This window comes from Macrotis lagotis, chromosome 3 (assembly GCF_037893015.1).
Source record: "Macrotis lagotis isolate mMagLag1 chromosome 3, bilby.v1.9.chrom.fasta, whole genome shotgun sequence".
In the NCBI taxonomy this organism is placed as follows: Eukaryota; Metazoa; Chordata; class Mammalia; order Peramelemorphia; family Peramelidae; genus Macrotis; species Macrotis lagotis.
The window spans coordinates 149,345,697-149,363,727 of record NC_133660.1 but is presented as its reverse complement, the minus strand read 5'-3'; the positions used below and the strand labels follow the sequence as shown (position 1 = coordinate 149,363,727).

General features: G+C 31.3%; 1 protein-coding gene and 1 pseudogene across 1 annotated transcript in view; both read right to left on the bottom strand.

Moving 5' to 3' along the window:
- EPHA5 (EPH receptor A5) overlaps positions 1–18,031 on the bottom strand; it is a 567,705-nt gene that overhangs the window by 540,834 nt on the left and 8,840 nt on the right. The window lies entirely within an intron of this gene.
- On the bottom strand, positions 1,391–1,517 carry LOC141519834 (U2 spliceosomal RNA; annotated as a pseudogene).

The following is an 18,031-nucleotide window of genomic DNA, read 5'->3' as shown; positions in this document are numbered from 1 at the left end:
TCTCCCAAAAGAGTATGGAAAAGAAGCCTGTAAAACACTTCTCCGCTCTTGAAGTAATCATGATGAGTGATTTTTCCTTTAAAATGGGCAGAAAGTTTCATTGAGGGAAAAAAAAATTAAAATAAAAAATATATTAGGGAATTTTGGACTATGTGGGAAATTAAAGGTTGGCTAAATGTGACATGGAGGAGGAAAGGAATCACAAGCAGTTAAAAGTAGCATATGTTCAGTTACATATAAAGAGAAAATCCTGGCAACATACGCTAATTTTGTAAAGAAATACTGATGGATAAAAAAAATATTTCATATAGGATTATAGATTTTGAGCTGGGGGAACCTTATACTCTACCTAGTCTATCTTCACATTTTACCAATGAAGAAATGAAATTCAGGCAACACAGATAATACGTAGATGAGACTAAATTTAAACTCATATCATCTGTCTTTAGATCTATTATTCATTTCACTGTACCTTATGATTTTGCTAATTATTTTAGGTGTAAGAAAGTAAATGGTGGGGGAAGGAATACAGGAATGGGAGCTATTAACTCTCTAATAAAGGAAACTGAAGAAAAATATTGTTGACCTTATAAGAAAAACACAGAGTTTTCTGTCTAAGCAATTAGGCTGTCGAGTAGACAGTGTACTGAACTTGGATACAGAAGGACTCTTGTTTGAATTCTACATCAGCATTTAGTGACTGTGTGACTACAAGCAAGTCACTACACTTTCCTTCATCTAAAAAAATGGGGATAATAACAAAGACAGAGTTATTGTGGGAATCAAATAAAAACACAGTTGAAGTGCTTTTAAACTCTTAAAACATTATACCACATAATAATATTATTATTATGTTGTTACAATCATTGTTATTGTGTTAGCAATGGTAAGTTGTTATGGTGATGAAAACAAGTAATTGTTATGACATACGTTCAAGACAAAACAGAGTGGCTGCTAGGTGATGCAGTGGATAGAGCACCAGCCCTGGAATCAGGAGTACCTGAGTTCAAATCCAGCCTCAGACACTTAGTAATTACCTAGCTGTGTGACCTTGGGCAAGCCACTTAATCCCATTGTTCATCCATCAAATTTGATGACTATTAAACATTTCTAGCGATTTCCCTGGTTACAAATATTATGATCACAAGGATTGTAATATATTTTTCAAGTTTGGGGCAAGGAATTGATAAGTATGAGAGAAAAATAGTGTTTTTAATCAGTTTCCAAAGAGGCAATGACTGCAAAGAGAAAAATATATTTCTAGTGTGAATAATTTGATGAATAAATTTTTATCTTTGAGATTTTGATTTTGATTTCTGGATTGTTAGGAAAATGGTCTGATGGTCAGTGATGGAGTATACTTTAACAGAATATACCTTGTCTATCATCTATCTATTTAATATACTATTTCATGTTCTACTACAAATATTCAAAGATTATGAAGACTTCAAATTTTAGATCTATGCAATGATTAATAGATACTACACTTGATCTTAGCCAAAAGGCCGAGAAGCGATATGCAATGATTAGTAGAAAACAAAATCCAAAGACAGGACCAACAATAAAACCCACGTCTACATGCAAATTAACAATATTGGAATAGCAAACCAAAAGAGCTAAAGATTTGAAAATGAAAAGTTAATTTTAACTTCAAAAATATCACAGAGAAAAGGGGAGTGGACTGACATCATATCTTGATTTACACTCATGTGGAAATTGTAGAATCAGAAGGATAGTAGTAGACACAAATTTAATGCAGACAAACATAATCAGAATTAGAAAAAAAATTAGAGTTTACTCTCAACCACCTTCATGGAATCAGGTAGAATATGATGGGTTAAGTTCACAGGTTCAATATGGAGATATGACATAACATTGATGAGTATTATAATGTTTTCAATGGTTAGGGTTCTATTTCTGTCAAAATCAGAGAAGCTAATAATTTATTGGTTTGCCCTAATGATAATTCATCCTTTAAAAAGAAAAACACTACAATTGTAGGGTGGTGAGGTGGCACAATGGATAGAGCACCAGCCCTGGAGTCAGGAGTACTTGAGTTCAAATATGGCCTCAGACACTTAATAATTACCTAGCTGTGTGGCCTTGGGCAAGTCACTTGATCCAATTGCCTTAAATTTTAAAAAAAGTAAAAAAATATTTTTGCATCTTATTTTTAATAATGAGATGTGATTTTTCAGTGTAAATGATGAGAAGTTTGTTGAGATTGTTGAGAAAGTAAGTAACATATATGTAAAGTAACCCCTTGTTCTTAGAATTTGTGAGAGCAATAGTAAAGGAAGTCATTCTGACATGTGCAATTTAGTTTTAGATAAAATGTTTCAATAGTTCTGAGGAAAGAATAAGTGAGATACAATAGCCTACAATGTTCATGAGAAGCTAGCTTGTGAGGGAAATAATAATAATATATTTTTAAAAGTTATATATATATATATATATATATATATATATATATATGTAGAGAGATAGAGAAATTCTGATGAGGATAAAGGAGGTTGTTCTGTACAGTGAAGTCATTAACTAACTTAAATTTTAAAAATTAAATACAAAAGATGGAATGGCAAGTAACAAAGGATGATTAGAAAAATGGCCTATAGAGGAGTGACTGAAGTGTTATAACAGAATAAACTGAAACTGTTAAGAAAATCAAGGATGGCAAAAAACTGTTTCTTTGCTAATTTAAATCTAAACTGGGGAAAGAGGATGATCAAAGAAGGATTAACGCCACTGCTTTAGTGGATCTGACAATAGTAACTGTACTGAGAAAAGTAATAATTTCTCTACTTTTATTTCCTTCGTTTTTGTCTGAAAAGGAGAATAATCATTGAACTGGAAAGGATAGAATGAAACTACTTGACAGTAGATTTCCCTAAATTGTTAAAATAGAAAGCACCTATCTGCTCTGGATGAATTCAAGTCAATGGGCAAGGTGAATTCAATCCCATGATATCAAAAGAACTATAGATAATAGTATTATTGAGTTCCAGATGAGTACCTGGTAGAGAACATGGTAGGCTGCAGAGCCAAAATTCACAAAGCTGTTGATAGTCTATATCAAAACTAACAAGAGAGCATGTCACAGAAATAAATGTAAAGTGTCACCTTTGTATTAAAAAAAATTACTTCACAAGAAAAATAACAGTATTCTGAGGATATTGAAGTCCTTTCAGTCTATCTTATGCAGATTGATTGAAGAAAATAGGAATGTTTAACTTGAGGAAAAGGAGTTTCAGCTCCCCTTTGATATTGGAAAGATTATCATCTAGAAAGAAAGAAGGAAACAAGTGCCTGGCATGGATTGGCTACCATGTTTAGTTCTTTACACATATCTTACTTGATTCTCACAAACACTCTAGGTAGTAGGTGATATTATTATCTCTTTTTTACAGATAAAGAAATTAAGGTAACTAGGATTTAAGCCTGTCCAGGGTCACACAGCTAGTAAGTGTAGGAAAATGAATGTGAATGTAGTTTTTCTTAAGGCATGGTTGCAGAGAAAAACAAAATAATACAGAAAACAAACAAACAAAGCAAAGGAAAAACAGAAGCAACTGATGAGCATTGGAAAAAGTAAATTTACATTTAATGTCTGGGGGGGGGGAATCCTAACAATTAGAGTTTACAAAAGTGAAATGGATTAGATTGGAACATGGATAGTCTTTCTTGTTTGATGGTCTTATAGCATAACTTAATTACTGTTTGCTATTCTGGCTACTGATTGATCAATAATTTCCCCTTCAAACTCTAATCCTGTTTTTCTGTGATTTACCCTACTATCCTGCATTGGATTCATGACATGGAAATATATGATGATGATGATGATTTGAGTTCTGCATCAGTACAGCTTTTTGAGAAAAAAACATCCAAAGAAATTTCAATGATGAATAGCAGCCAATGCCAAGGTTGAATAGTCTTCACATCAAAGAGAAGAGTCACTATCTCTAGAGCCTAAATTAGAGAAGTCTAACTCTAAGGACAATATATCCTTTATAGAAAATGCATGATGATTTTCAGGTTAAATGCCAGGTATGGCAAATTCTCAGAAATGGAAATAAATTTGTTTGTATTTCTATTCAATTCAAAGTTTTGTTTTGTTTTGCTTTGTTTTACTTTAAAAGATGTTATCATTAAAATGTGAAATTCTTTTAATCACTTACTCTTGCTTCTAACACTGACTTTACTTCTTTCTTACTTCATCTGTAAAGTCATACTTTTTGAACAGTTGGTACTTAAGACTCCTTTGCTTCATTCTTGAATGCTGTGTACCTAAGAATCCATGTGCAATGATAACTCAAATAAAACAAAACACATCCAAAAATATGTATCCAATAATAATCATATGATACTATATAATAGTATTATATAAAGAATGTGAGAATCTTCAAACCATTCATCTAGTTAACTACAAATCATTAACAAATTTCAAACAATAAATCCTGACTTTTTAAGAAACAAATAGATCTATATGGTGTACAAAAAAGAAGCATAAATCTGAGAATCATACATAGCTCTAAATTTTGTTACTCAAAGCTTGGCACATTTTTTAAATGATATGGAAACCCTTGGAAACAATTAGAATAAAATGGAAAATATATGCAAAGTTGATTCTCTGTTTTGAGTGAAGCCTTAGCCCAGTCCCTAATTATCTCTAATGCTTGATTGAAATATACAAAACTGCAAAAACAATCTATATAATCATTAACTTTCTAGCCTTCAGGGTAAGGATAAATGATGATGAAGTCTAAACTTGCACCAAAGCCTTTTATAAGATAACACACAAGGGGGACATTTGCACATGCTCATATGGAATATTTTCAACAGGCTTGCATGTATTAGGAATGGACAAACAGATGGATGAGCCTGGAATAATTCATCTAAAATGAGTAGTGACTCAAATTTTCACTGAAAACGTGTATTGTGCTAATCAAATAAACATCACCAGCTTTCATTCTGATAAAAATTGCTGTAAACTAACTTATTTTTTTTTGTATTTCATCCAGACAAAGAGATTAACATAATCTTTTAAGTCATTTCATGGCATGACATTTTTTTCCATTATCAATAAAATTTTGATTAATTTGCTTAAAGAAACAATGGTCTAATGCTACTAGTGGGAACTTGTCAACATTTTAGGAGAGTTATCTGTAGTATGAAATACTTGCTTCATTTTTCAGGAGTATAAAAGTAACATTAAATTTAAAGTAGGGTGGGCATTGGATCTCCAAACAAACCACAAAAGCATTGAACATGGCTTAAAGGAATAGATATAGTCTGACTCAGTTATATTTTAGTGATATTATTAAAAGATAGATCTTTTCTATGATTGTGCTGAAGTTTTAGATCTCTTCTAGTCCACTATTAGATCACCCTTAAAATATAAGAAAATCAGAATTCTAGACTTTCTCCAGCATGACCCAAATACAGAAACAAAGATAATCCTTGAAATCATATTAGGAAAGCCAGGTAACCTGAACCTCATTCCAATACTTGTCATTTTATTAATGGATTGTTATTTTTTTATTTTAATGTGATAAAATACTTAAAATTTTTTAAAGACTAATGGTTACATTGAGTTAATCTTTGCTTCCTGAACCCAAGTAAAATTAACATTAACAAAATAAATACTTTTTTATGTTATCAAAAAATCTACTTAAAGGTCCAGTTAGTTGATTTGATTATCATGTTAATTGTAGTGCTTTAAAAAATAAAACTTTTGGGACAGCAAGATAGTGTTGTGACTATAGCATCTACCCACCCTTGAATCAGGAGGTCCTGAATTCAAATTCAGTCTCAGCTACTTCATATTTACTAACTAGGCAAGTCATTTTACTCCAATTATTTCATCCTCCCCCCAAAAGAACATAAAATAAAACTTAAAACCATCTACAATCCTATATTTTAAAAATGCAAAACAGGCAAAGTGATTTCACTTAACACCTTTTTCTTAGCATCTATTCAGATCTTACATGACAAACTGTTTATAGATGAAATATATTGTTGACAATTGAATTCCCCAATTCCTTGCCCATTCACTGCTTGAATTAAACTTTCAATCACCAACCTAGCAGTAAATCCTCTGAGTCAATAACTTTCTCCTAGTGATTCCTCAGATGAACATTTGGCATTCAAAGATGCATTTGAAGCAATTATGTTGTCATTTACTAAAACATATAGGAGACTAGGAAAAGGTATAGCATTGAAAATTCACCTACCTAGGCAGCTAGGTGGTGCAGTGAATAGAGCACCGGCCCTGGAGTCAGGAGGACCTGGGGTCAAATCCGGCCTCAGACAGGTAATAATTTTCCTAGCTGTGTGACATTAGGCAAGCCACTCAATCCCATTGCCTTGCAAAAGAAAAGGAAAATTCATCTACCATTATAGAAAAAATTGAGGTCTCTTCATAGCATAAATATCTCAATTTTTGTCCAAGGTATTGTCATTTAAAAGATAAGTATCAAAATTTCCTCCCCTCCATTAAAATTCTCATTCAGTGCCTAAGTGAGGCAAGGATTTCTGAAAAGGTCTATCACTAGAATGCAAGCTTTGCCATGCACAGTGAAATTCAAGCTGGCAAGATTTTGAAGATGACTCTGGCAATGACCTACTGTACTTTGTTTGACTAAGTTAAAAGACATGACTCATTGGAAGACTGATATTTGAACTTTATATTTTGGTTTAGTTTTTTTTATCCACAATAGCTTTTGAACTATAGACAATTTCAAATGTAGAACAAGAACTCACATCGAAAAAAATTCAGATTTTGTTCAAGTGCTAAGGTGATTAATAAATAATAGCCTTACTCTAACTAAGCGTTTATCTTTGCATTTGAAAAATACATATTTACATAATAATTTATAATCCATGAAGCTGAAGCAATACATATTAAAACCAACATCCCCTATAATGTAATTTTGACTTCTTACTTTGTAATCTTTCAAAATTGTTCACTCTTTGGTAGTATTTGAATAGTCAAATAGTATACAAAATATTCTGTAAATTTGTCTACAATTATTAGGTATCATATTTTATTTGCTGATTTGGTAAGATGTCTAGTATGCTATAATTCTGTCTTATTATGTGAAGGAAAAGCAGTACTTTTTGCAAGTGAGTGGCATAAAATCATATATGTGCATGTATTATATGTATGTATATGTATGCACATATATATATATATATACATGTATCTAGGGACACAAATAAATGCATAGATTAAAAGAGATAGGATGAGATGAGATGAGATAAAATAACTGTAGATAGTTGGATGGATTGCCCATATTTAAAAAAATGAGATAATCTGAAGGAATTACTAAGACAAGTGTTGAAATACCTTAATCCAAATAAACTAGCAGTGGGATGGCTAAGTATTTGGGAAAATCAGTATATAGAATTAGATATGTATGTAATAGATTGTATAGCACAAGCCATCCCTTGTAATCTGAATTGAGAACATTTAAAACAACTGTGAAATCCTCAAAAGATATATTAATGGTTTGATACTTTTGAAAATAGTTTTCCCCTTCCTTTATCACTTCTGATGAGAATATACAACTGCATGCCTTAATTAAAAATTATAGTAAGTGCAATCTATGACTAAAGAACAAACTAATGACAATTCCACATTGTCCAAGCTTTCTAAGGGAAATACATATGGAAAGTATAAGATCAATAATGTTCAAAGTGGTAAAAAAGAAAAAATCCTCCTATGTTCATCTTCCTCAAAGTAATAATGTACACTGACAGACACAGAAGTGACCACACTACACAAAATCTCTTCATCATCACAGCTTCAATATCTCATTCCTCATAAATCTCTTTTGTTTATTTTATTGCATTGATGCTAGTACCTATTTTGTGTTTTTTTTCCTGATGTGGTAAGAATTTTTATAAAGTAGCAAATCTAAAGTGCTTTTGAAAGTAGATGACAGTCAAAACAATACAGGAAATCAAAAACAAATGAAGGAATAACTCTGCCCCCCCACGAAGCCAAACCATTCTAGATCAATGGGTTTTTATTATTTATTTTCCTAGAATCTAAAACAATCATTCCTAAATCAAAAGGAAAAAAAATCTCACGTAAACAATGATTGACTCAACAATAGTATTTCTTCCAAAAGTGTTTTAGAGAAAGAAATATAGAGCTGAAGAAAATATGAAGGCAAGAACTAGAATACAATGGTATAGTTACTGTCTTATTTCAGTCAAAGGACATTGCTAGAAGTTTCTCTAGGAAGAATGGCAACTCCTTCTTTGTAAACCTCAAAAAATGATTATTGGAATATAATGAATTGCTTAAGATCACCTAATTAGCTCATGGTAGACTAGGCTTTCACCCAGGTGACATACTTGTAAGTGAGATGTAGTGAACAACCCTTTGCACTTTCTGTACTTAGTTTGGTCATATACTATTGTGAAATTGTCAAGAATTTCTCCAGATTGCTTAGGCTATTTTGTTTTCATTAATATATTCAAAATAAAGCCCATACAATATTAAATTCCCAATAATCTAGATTCCAGAAGGAATAGGTATTTCTTCTATTATTAACTGCAATGAGAAAACTGAATGGAAAAAATTGAGTAAAGAAAATCTACAGTATCAAAGATCAAAAAGTAGTTTATTGTTATCCAAGGAAGCTATTTAAAATACAATAAAGCAGATTCAAAGAATTATAAGGCAAGAAGGAATCTTGTAAATCATCTAGTCCAATGTCTTAATTTTGCATATGAGAAAACAGGTTGGAAAAACTAAATAGCCTTACATGATTCCATGTCCACCTCTGCCGACAGATTCTTCCTTATCATATAGTTTGTCTTATAATATCTTATTGTATCATACTAAATTGTGATTATCTTTTTTTCCTCTTGCTCATTCTTTTAGGTATGGCCTTTGTGGATTTTCATTATGTATGCCTCATGTTTTCCATAGTCTTAGACAGACTAGGTACTCAATAATGTAATTGGTTTGAACTGAACTGACTTGAATAGAGTTGAACTGAATTAGTCAAAGACAAAAGTTTGAAGATCTAAAGCTGGAGCCTGACTTTTAGTCCAATTCTCATTCTACTATAGCCTATTTCTTCTAGATAGTTCCCCCTTATAAATAGGAATAGTGGCAGTAAAAAGTGAGTTGATTTAATTTTAGTATTTCTTATTCTTCCCTTCCAGAAGGCCTCTCTTCACTGCAGTACTTTCTGTTGTAACAAGCCTTTTTAATGTTTTTGGAATATTAAAAAGTTTACTTATAATATGCCGACCACAAGCATTTCTCCTAAAACATGTTCATTTGAATGGAATTCGGAGAAAACAATAATGGAATATAGTTGACAAAGTTTTATATTTGGCATGAGAGAATCCGGGTCTACATGTACTCTGCCACTTATGTGTTTGAGGCTTTAGGTGAGTAAGAGAGTTAGATGGTCTTATGTGTAAACTAAGAAGCTTAAATTAGAACATATTTTAGGTTCCCTTAAGTTATAAATCTAGGATTTTAAGAGTCACAGATTTTTAAGATGATTATTGTTAGCTATGGCAATTATATCACACCATAACTCTGCCATGTATAAAGTAATGAGCCTGGAGGCAAGAAGACTCATCTTCCTGAGTTCAAATCTGACTTTACTAGTTTATGTAACTCTGGACAAGTCATTTAATCCTATTTGCCTCATTTTCCTCATCTGTAAAATGAAATGGCAAACCACTCAGTATATGTCAAAGAAAACCCAAATGAGTTTATGAAGATTCAAAGATAATGGGAAAGATTGATTGAACAACAAAAATTATTTAGGAAAGAATTGGATGAGATCTCTTCTAACATTAAAATTGTTTTATTCATTAGTGTCATGTAATAATTATAGCTGTAACTAAAAAAATAAAATAAAAAACATCTTTATTTTTAAATGGTAGAATATTGATCACAACAGAAGTATTTCATTTAGATGATCCTAACATTCTTTTCAGGTCTATATCTGTGATCTATGAACTATAGAGAAAATGAAGTGGTCACTATCTATTATAGTCAAATAATTAAGAAGAATGAACTAGAATATTTTCCTCATAAGTAGCTCCCAATTTACTTAAGCTTAAGGCAGAAATTTCATATATATATATATATATATATATATATATATATATATATATATATATATATATATATATATATGGAGAGAGTGAGCAAGAGCAAGAATGAGTGAGTGAGAGTGAGTGAGATCAAGAGAGAGAGAGAAATGAGGGAAGTCTAATTTAGAGACTGTCCCTCACCTCAATATAGTCAAAGTTACCTTCTATTCCCTAATTCAGAATAATTATGGTGTTAATGACCAAGATTTATGCATTAAGTGTGAAAATAGTGGTTTGCAGAAGAATTGCTTTCTTGCATATACATCATTTACATATGTATATGCAATACTTTATATGTAATATATATATGTGTGTAGGCATGTATATGTAAGCATGTATGCATCTATTTATACACACATATGTATTAAGTGGATATTCTATAAGATAGATAAATGCATTCTACTTTACAAGTAAATATGAACTTAAGTTTCTGGTATATTTTTACTGCCACCTTCTTTACTAACCCACCCAGTGATAGTCCTTAGTCTCCTGATATTACTGATAGCTTACTGGTACTTTGAAAATAGATATTAATTTCTGAGTTATTGATTTGAAAGTTATAATGCCTTTTTCCAGCTACCTTGTTATCGCATTATAATTATTACCTCTTTTTGCTATAGGTTAAATAGGTTTTTGAACCTAAAAAAACAAACAACTAAACATCATTAATGATAGTGTAATTATGTTCTTTGGAATGTTAAGGCTATGGGGGAAAAAACCCAATTCATTCAATTCATGTCTAAATCTTTGGGACCTGTTTAGATTTCTTCACAAATATTAAAAAAGTTAGCCATTTCCTTCTCTGGCTCATTTTACAGATAAGGAAACTGAAACAAAGATAATGATTTGCTCATGGTCACAGCCAGTAAATGTCTAAGGAAGGATTTGAACTCAGGAAAAGGAATTTTTCTGATACCAGTCCCAGTGTACTATCCATTATGCCACCTAACTACCCCTCTGAATAGATAGATGCATATATTATCAAGGGATAGATCATCATAGCTATACATCTACATCCTACCACTTTAGTTCACCATCCATTCAGAAATTCAATACTTCAGCTATGTATTTTTTATTACACTTCAGTGATACGTCTATGATTTCACTATTGATGGTGGTAAAAGTTGTTTCAATATAATTAATATAATATGGACAACTTAGTGATGGAATTGTTTTTGTTATATAATGATAATCATAAGTTCTCAGACAATAGATAGAGATTCCTTACTCTTTCCAAGTGTTGAGTATACAATGTGAAAAGCAATGAATGGGCACACAAAGGTTTGTGCTTTGCCAGCATAGTCCTCAAGAAACTAGAATTACTTGCATTCAATCATCATGAAACTATAGAGTAGGAGTTTAATAGAAAATACATATGTTTGCCTATGTTCTCTATATACCTGCCTGAGAACATTCATGTATTTGCATACACCACAAATTATAAATATAATTGCTAATATTTAACAATATTAATTGGCTAAATTCTAATTTTATCCTGAAAGTCTCCTCAGTAGCCAACATAGATCAAAAATCAAGAAAAGTTATCACTTCTCTAGTCCACATATTTGAATTGTTTAATTTACCATATTAATGCAAAATGTCATTTTTCTGAAATTGAAGATACCTCAGAAAATACCTTTTGAAACTGAAGATTTGTCTTCCTGTTTTTTGCTTTGACATAGATATTTTACAGTCCTTCTAGATAATGACATCAATTACCCGTTAATTAAACGTCAACTATGTATCTATGTGTATATATTCATATATGTACATATACATATATATTCATATATATGCAAACAAGTTATTATTTTGCCCAGCATTTTTAAAAATGTTTAAAGAAGTTTATGTAATTATACATTGACTACTAAAATTCATGGGGAAAATGGCATAACTTAGACTAATATAATAAGAATTAAATTGTTCTTTGAGATCTTCAGTTCAGAAGGTACATAAGTATTTAACTAGTCAGTTTGAGAGCTTTCCAGTTCTTTGTAATTATTCTTCAAAGTTTGAATTATAAGGTAGAAAAGAGTAAAGACATCATACTACAAAAAGATTAAAGAATCAAAAAGTTTAATATTACTTGGTATTTCTTATTGTTGTTGAAAAACACCATGTCTTAATACCCTGCCTCCCATTTTGAGAACAAGTTACAAAATTCAAAACATGTCAATTCCATATTGATAATGTATGAGTTAATCAGGAAGAAAAAATCATTTATTTCTTAGTTATTAAATATCAAAAGAAAACAACAGAAAAATAGACCAGTGGTATGTTACAGATTTTTATTTTTAGCTATTACTGTGAGAAAATTCTAACATGCAATTTGATAACTAAAATTCTCCAACTTAGAATAATTTTTATCCCTTTTTTGCATTTAACTGTCCCAATTTGGAAATGAGAAAAGCTGAGTGATCTAGGCATATTATATATATATACACACATATATGTATATATATATATATATACACACATATATATGTATATATATTTAAACACATGTATGTATGTATATGCATACATACTACACATATACATCTGTGTATATATATGAAGATTTGACCATTAAGAATGCTTTTTATCCCTTGCCATTTATTCTCCCTCTTTGGATGCAAAGACTCAGTTTGTGGAATCTAGAGGCTTAAGCTTCAAACAGTTAGACAGAAGATGGATAGATGAATGAACTGATCAATAGAAGCATAATTGGATAGCCATTAATCAATTAAAGACATAGAAACATTCATATCAATGTATAATTTATGCATATATGACTCATGGTATTTAATTATACATGGGATTGGATGAGTATACTTCAAGAAAATAATCAGTTACTTAACAATGTATTCATATTTAGCAAATGTACATATAAACACCTTATGAAAAAATTTTTGACATATATGTTTCTTTGCATAATATAATTTTGTAATATAATATATCTTATGTTATGTTTCAGTAATCATAATATTTATATTTATTTATAATATTTAATATCCTCCCCTCCAAGAGCAAAAAGTTTAATTAGTTGATAGGAACTGACAAAAGTAGTGAACATATATTAAAATGTTTATTAAATATTCCCCAAACCTAAGATTTATTTTGCTGACATATCTCTCCTTGCTGATATTCCTGGGAGTGGGTCAGCTAGATTGCACAATGGATAGATTGATGGGGCTTGAAGTCAGGAAGTTTTCTTTTTCTGAGTTCAAATCAGACCTCAGACATATGTGTTTGAACTGTGTGATCCTGGCCAAGTCACTTAACACTGTTTGTTTCAGTTCCTCATCTACAAAAGAAGAAGCCATGACAATATCTTTGCCACAAAGCAAACAAACAAAACCAAACAATTCCAAATTGACTTGCAAACAGTCCAAAACAACTGAATAACAACTCTTTTCTGAAACACTAAGCATGCATGAGATCTTTATTATCAGGTCCTTTGGAGAATTCCCCAAACTCAAATTATCTCATAGTTGTAAGGGACCTTAGAGGATATTTTGTGTGATGAAAAAAAATTCCTCATACTATATTTACAAGTGGTGCATTCATGAAAACCTCTTCTTCCTCCTGTGGAAAATATCCTATTATAATCTAGGATGTGTAATCTCATTCGTACTTATCTTAACAATTTTTAAATCTATTATATTTCATGTCAAACTATGCCTGGCTTTTCTTTCTATCTCCATTATAAATTCAAAGATAGAGTTATCATTTTTCACCCAGTGTTTCCATCAAAAACTATTTTGTTCCTTCTTATAGAATAGAATTTCCCATTGACTCCTTTACATTTTAGAGGATGTAATTGCCACTAAGGCTAATCTATTAATGCATGACTGTTCTGCTTTGAACACAGTATCTACAGATATTCAAATAACTGACATCTTCCCTTCTTTCCAGTATACTGAAGTATTGAGCAGTTTCCTTCTATATTGAGAAAAATTATCTTACTGGTCACAAAAGATTGAAGTCTGACAAAAGGTGGAAATTTTTATTTAAAGTTGAATTTTCATAGCATATAATACATATGTTTAATAAATGTATTTTGGTTAATTTAAAAATTTAAAAATAAATTGCACCTGCATCATCCTCACATAAATTTGTCAATCTCTGTTTAATTTATGTAAAGGTAAAGAAATTGAAAAATCCTGGATTTAGGTTCAGGTTACATGGGTTCAAATTCATCCTCTAATATTATTATGACATTGGACAAATCATGGTTATTCTCTAAAATCTAATTTTCTCTTTTGCAAATTTAGGGGACTGAATTAAATAATGGCTTTCAAATCTGGTCCTCTGTTGTGCTAAGAAGTATTGTGACAAAATAAGAGGTTGAAAAATGAAATTGGCTTTCTTCCTAGATTCTATAGGAATCAAATTCACTGAAATCAAAACAAAATTTAAAGATTTTGAAAATATAAATATAATCTGTCATTATGGCCATAAAATCTGAGTCAAAAGTTTTAATCAAGAGTACAATCAACAATCAATTATTAAATGCTTACTATATTACAGACTGAGGACTATTAAAACAAAACTGTCCTTACCCCAAGGAGTTCATACACTTTTAGGAGGCTCCTTTTTCCACATTATTAACTTGATGAAAACTGACCCAATGACATGTTAAGAGAATTCATTGTTATTCACTGTATGATTTGGAAATATTGTGGGATATTTTGGGTAAATACTTAAGAAAGACTGTGATCAAAGTAAGAACTTGGCTTTATTAGGACTTTGGGATCTACTCTTTTGTATTGGTGCCAGTACTCATATACCTTCAAAGTTTATCTTTCCATTCAGCTGGCATGAAACTGCATCCTGGAATGAGGTAAGATTATCAGTCACTGCAAAGTAAATAAACCATCTTTCTTTGAAAAATGAACAAACTCTATTTCAATGCTTGGGTTTCACAAAATCATGATTTCTACTTACTTTTACTTAAAAAAATTTCCTCTTTAATCTTACTGATTAGAAACCTTGATTCTGAGTAGAAATGGTCCAAACCTATGGTGGAGAGGTTGAATAGTAGACTAAAAAGAACTCTGAATTTAAGATGATAAACCCAGATTTAGGCTAAGCCACTTCAAATTCCTGAGACAATTTTTCTCATTTGTAAAAGGAAAGGTTGTTCTAGCTGATTTCTAAGTTCCATATAAGATTTTAGAATGCAGGTATCTGTGTGCAAACATATGTGTACATACATGCAAATTATATATATATATATAGATAGATAGATAGATATAGATATATACATACACACACACATGCAAATATATGTATATACATATATTCCAACTAATTTCATGGTAGGTTACCAAAAGTCACTTTCTCTTTCTGCAGATGAGTGTAAAAATAACAATAACTATAGCTTATATAACACTTTTGATTTGTAAAACACTTCACATATATTAATTCATCAGATTGTCACAAAATCTTGTCAGAGTCATTATTTTCTCTGTCTCATAGATGAAGAAACTAAGGCCGAGAAGTTGTCACCTTATCTAACATCACAAAATCAATATATAAGGAAAAATTAGAATTTATTTCTTTCTAACTCCAGATCTTGCACTCTTAACTTCTTTCATTTACTTTCCTGCCTCTAACCAAGGCCTGGGGATAGAGACGGCAGTAAATTTTGATCAAAAACGAAGATGATACCAGAACAATCAGAGAATGTTTAAAAGTATTTTCTTAAGCTTCAGGACTTCAAAATTCTGGCTCAGAGCAATCAATTGTTTGATTATGGTCTAGTCCTTCTGGTACTTAAAATCAATTGCTCAAAATAAATAATTAGACAAAGACAGGCAGAAATCAAGCAGAAGAATACTGAAAACAAACAAGCTTCCTAGAGAACTAAACTACTAGAGACAAATATTGAAGTCTGCCAGAAAAACTACTTGAAAAATCTATGACTGAGCCAAATGCTTTCCTTTCTCTTCAGCCTGGCATAACAAAGCTTCAGTTGGTCATATTAACAGAAAAAAAGTCATGAAATGAATAATTATGTGAATCTCTTTTTAATAAATAAAAGGGAAAAGCAACTATCAACAATGAACCTTTTTTGAAATTACATTAAACCTACTATATATATACATATATATTTGTGTATGTATGCATGTATGTATGTATTCTCCTATTCTCAACCTATTTAAGAGGCAAGAAGTAGTGGAAAAAAGTCCTATTATTTTCTACTTTACTTTCAAGAAAATTTTTTCTCATAATCTTTCAAAAAAAAAGCTTAAAGTGGGAGCATTTAGGTGGCCTAGTGGATGGAGCACTGGCCATGGACTCAGGAGGACTTGAGTTCAAATCTGACCTGCAACACTTAATAATTGCCTAGCTGTGTGACCTTGAGCAAGTCACTTAACTCCATTGCCTTAAATAAACAAAAAAATTTAAAAAGAAACATAAAGCATAGTTGTTGTTACTGCTATTTGTCTATTCTCAAAGAACCCCATGACATCAGGGAGATGATGCTATGAGAAGCAAGTGAATTGTCAGTGAGTTGCCCAGGGTTGCAGAGCTAGTATGTGTTAAGGATCTGAGACTATATTTGAATTCAGGACCTTCTTGACTCCAAGGCTGATGCACTATCCACTGTGAAATCTGGATTCCCCAAAAACATATTAATATATTTGAATATGAATGAAATATTTGATCAAGTGTTTAAAGCTCTCAGAACTCTCAAAGTGACATCATTACAATGAATGTTAAAATAAGAACAAAAAAGGAAGTATTTCTTCTTTAAATTCTACTGGGTTACATATTTTTTAAAAATTAAATGCAAACTATACAATCTATAGTATTATTTTTCACATTTAGATCACTGGATGAACTTCATTTTAAAATTTGTTGTTAATCAATTGGCCTTTCTATGATGTAATTAATAGGCATTTTGCCCCTGGAAAGAGAATTAACTGAGAAACAGAAAAACTGCCCTGGCATGGGAAATTCAATGGTCAATTGGTCATTTCTTCATAGAAAGTGGATATGGATTACTGTGTGAGGATGATGCTATCAACAGTCAGAGATTATTTGCAGAATAATGAGAAATGAAGTAGAAAGAAGTTCCAGTTTTGATATCAAATTATTTTTCTGGAGTTCTACTGTCTAAATACAAGACTGGGAGAACCCAAGTACTGTCCAAGTAATAAGGAGATTGGTCTAGTCCTCACTTAGTAAGCAAATTCTCTCATCCTTTAAGCCTCTCCCCATTCCATTAATTGGTCTGAAGAGAAGAATTCCAGATGGAAAAGGTAGGGAGTGGGAAATAGCTGGTCACTCAATAACATCATGTTTCTGGAGACATCACTTCTTCCCTCATCTCAGAGGCTATTTTCTTTCTCATGAGTCTTTTCCCCTTTCTCTTGCATTTCAAAATTTCCCAGTGGCCTGGCATTTGAACAAGATCAGTCTAAAAATATGAAAATTGAGACAAAGGCAGAAACCTTTCAGCAAAATAAAGGTCAGTCATAGCAAGAATGTACTCCATAAATTTATGCAGCTAAGTGGTGTAGTGTATAGACTGATGGCTCCATAGTCAGGGAGGAACTAAGTCCAAATATGATTTTACATACTTACTAGATGTTTGACCTTAGACAAATCATATAACCCCGATTGTCTCAATTTCCTCGTCTATAAGATGAAAAGGATAAGAAAATGACAAGTTACTTTAGTATCCTTGCCAAGAAAACTCCAAACAGGCTCACAAAATGTTGGATATGTCTGAACAACAGCAATAAATCCATGCAAAAAAAGAAATGCAAAAAAAAATTAATGATATATATTGCAGTTTAGAACAGGTATTCCAAAGAAGATTGTTATAAATTAGGTGGTAAATGGTGAGATAATATGGATCGATGAAAAAAATGTTGACTTTGGATTCAGAAAACCAAGGTTTAAA